Here is a 1,175-nt window from a genome sequence, read left to right on the forward strand (position 1 = left end):
GGATTTATTCTGTGATTAGAATGGTGGGAATGGGTTTGTTTGAGAAGGTGAGGTTGGCACAGGATAGAGCAGCCTTTAAGGCTCTTGTACATAAGGTTGCTATGAGTCGCAAGCGACTTGATGACACATAACAACAACAACCAACTTGATCAAAAGTCTATTCTGGAGATTTTCAGGGAGTTGATACATAATAGGTAAGAGATGTTTGTTTTGTTTAAATGTTGGTAGGAAATAAACAGTAAAGTCATAAAGCATGGTAGACAAACAAGGAGGAAATAGCTCTCCAAAGTGGAAGGGAAGAAGGAGATACCCAAAGATTAAATGGTGAATCTGGCCTCAGTTTGGAAAGAGCTCACTCACCATACTAACAGGTAAGGAGGAAAGATAAGTGAAAAATATAAGCATGTAGGTACATTCCTGGTTCAAATGGGAAAAATGAAAATCAAGGAGCCATTTTATTGTTTGGATTTTTAACCTCAAGATCTTTTTTTTTCCTTCTTTTTCTAGAATCTTGTCATGAGAATAATACCTAATCATATATTCCTTTTAAACAGTTCTGTCCCTCATCTGTTTTAATTCAGTATATGTTATTTTTCCTCTCCTTTCTTACTCGTCCCCCAACCATGATGTCTGTCCTATTTTACAACAGTGGCACAATGCAGTATTTGTACTTTTGTGACTGAGATATTTCATTCAGCATAAAGTCCTCCAAGGTACCCATTTAGTATAATATTTTATGAGTTCCTTGTTTTTCAATACTGCATAGTATTCCATTGTGTGTATATACCACAGCCTCTATTCATTCATTTGTTGATGGGCACTAGGGTTGTTTCCAACTCTTTGCTGTTGTGAACAAAGCTGCAATAAATATGAATTTGCATATAGCAGCTTGGGTGATTTCTTTTCACTATTCCCAATAGTGAAATTACTGGATCAAAAGGTATTTCTATTTGTAACTTTTTGAAAAAGCACCAGATAGCCTTCCATAGTGGTTGTACCATTTTACACTCCCACCAATAGTTAATAATGTTTCCAGTTTCTCCACAACCTCACCAGGATTTTTGTTTGTTACTCTGTTGAATTTTGTTATTCTTACTGGGGTGAGATGATATCTCATAGTTGTTTTGATTTGCATCTCTCTTAGAGCTAGGGATTTTGAACACTTCTTCATCTGT

The sequence above is a fragment of the Elephantulus edwardii genome, unplaced genomic scaffold (assembly GCF_000299155.1).
Source record: "Elephantulus edwardii isolate Elephantulus edwardi_28Jun2011 unplaced genomic scaffold, EleEdw1.0 scaffold00013, whole genome shotgun sequence".
In the NCBI taxonomy this organism is placed as follows: domain Eukaryota; kingdom Metazoa; phylum Chordata; class Mammalia; order Macroscelidea; family Macroscelididae; genus Elephantulus; species Elephantulus edwardii.